Source organism: Brassica napus, chromosome C8 (genome assembly GCF_020379485.1).
Source record: "Brassica napus cultivar Da-Ae chromosome C8, Da-Ae, whole genome shotgun sequence".
Classification (NCBI taxonomy): Eukaryota; Viridiplantae; Streptophyta; class Magnoliopsida; order Brassicales; family Brassicaceae; genus Brassica; species Brassica napus.
In genome coordinates, this window is record NC_063451.1 from 21,812,967 (window position 1) to 21,815,006 (window position 2,040).

Below are 2,040 nucleotides of genomic sequence, written 5' to 3' on the forward strand. Positions count from 1 at the left end.
TAGGGTTTGAAGCAGAGTATTTAGAGTTTAGGAATAGGGTTTGGAGTTTATACTATAAACAAACACAAGTAAATCATAAATTTTTAAACTATGATCAAAATGACTAGATTTGAATTTTCATAAGTTGTATAAAAGTAAGGATTAAACTTTATGAATAGCTAAAAAAAAACAAAATTATGTGTTCCATCACTATCTCAAAGTTTAGTGTTTATGATATAAATTTTAAAGTTCAGATCTTAATTTTTTTAAGTTTGAAGTACATTTGGAGTTTGGAGAATAGGATTTGGTGAATAGGGTTTGGGGTTAAGATTTGAGGTTATAGTGTGAAAAATTAGAGTTTAAAACCCTAAACCTATACCTAAACCTTAAATCCTAAATTTAAACATCAAACTCTTTTTTGTCTGTAAAAAATGTTATAGATACAATAGTCATTTTCATAAAAAGTTATGGCATTTTGCATTGTAGTTTTACAAATACAGCAACACAACAACAACAACTGTAGTTTGGTAATAAAATAAAATTGACCGAAGCTAACATATATATATTTGATATGATTACAAGTAAAGTGATCAAAACAGCTCCCTTTCTTCATCAGGAGTGTCCATCAGGTTCCAAAGATGAATCAGCTGAGTAGCAAGATGAATCAGCTCCCTTTGCTTCTTATCATCATGTGCATCTTCCTTAATACTTATCGTTGTGTGTTACCTAAAAGTAGAGACCGTTTCAGAGTTTCATATGTAAACCTTGCCTTAAATATTCCATCAATAACGATGATGCATAGCTAAAAATCATATGAAGTTCAGACTACTTCACAACATATCTCGAAATTCTACTCACTGAAAGCATCAGTCTAAGTCTGAGATATCTTACCGTAGCTGCATTCTCTGTATCATCAAGAATCAGGAAAGCTCTCTCTTGTCCCAGCCATAGATAGATTCACCACCACCAGTCCCATCATTGCCGAATTATCCCCACGTTGAATCATAAACGCCTTGATTACACGATCTCCTGAAACAAATACACCAATACCATAAATCATAAGGAACCCAACTTTATACTCCCCTGAAACAAATGTAACAACAATACAAAAAAATAATAGTAAAGGACGCAACTTTATACGGTTTAATCATCCCCTGAATCAGCTGCTCGAATCCCTACTCTGATGATTATTGAGAACAAATCTAAACAAGTTATCAAACATCCTGAATCATCATTCAACAGCAAAAAAAAAAGGATCAAAGATATTAACAGAGACTGCTGCACCCTCTCATCTCGAGGAGTAGACTGAAAACCACAGTTGGTGAGATGATTCGCAAGCGTCTTGCACGAACAAACCACCGTTGCTCATATATCTTCACCGCGTCGTCCTCTTCCTCTGTCTTCTCCCTCTCCGCTACCGACGAAGAGAAGCTCCGCCGTGGGTTCGCCTCTATCAAAACGCCGTCAGATTCAAAGCAAAGAGAGTGAGGGAGAGATGGAGATAGAGAGAGCAAATCTGACCTCGCGGATGGTGGAGAGTTGTCGGGTTTCTTCCTCGATCCGACCCAACTGAGCTGTTCACAACTTCCGGACATCCTCCTCTTGTCAATTTCGTTGTTCTGTGGCGGAGGAGAAGAAGAAAAAGAGAGTATCGTAACTCTTTTTTCTTAATACGGTTTATGTTTACAGTGAGTGGGAGATTTTTTTTTTCCAAGTGTACAAGACAATAACTTTTTCTAATTTAAATATCTAAAATTTTACCGATAGGGAAAAAAATTATCTATTTGGTGCTTGCCTAATTTTCATCCAAAAACTCAAGAAATTAGCTTCCGCTTACTGATATCATAGCATTTACTCTGATATCATAGCATTTACTCTATTGTAGCGTTATCTAATTCTGTTATATAATACAGAAAATTTTAAATTATCAACGATAGCAGATCAGTAAAACGTGCTATAACAATATGCTATCAATGTAAACTTTTTTTGTAGTGATTTTTCATATTTTTATTTTATTTGTATACTTAAAATAATCATTTCTATAATTTATAGCATTTATTT

The 2,040-nt window shown here is 34.3% G+C and overlaps 1 long non-coding RNA gene across 1 annotated transcript; it reads right to left on the reverse strand.

The window, feature by feature from the left end:
- Nucleotides 1–431: 431 nt before the first annotated feature.
- On the reverse strand, nt 432–1,707 carry LOC111208884. Its single transcript, XR_002660791.2, has 4 exons — nt 1,501–1,707; nt 1,113–1,429; nt 871–1,008; nt 432–705 (listed from the first exon to the last, which is right to left on the reverse strand). It is a non-coding gene; the product is annotated as an uncharacterized LOC111208884 (long non-coding RNA).
- Nucleotides 1,708–2,040: the final 333 nt, after the last annotated feature.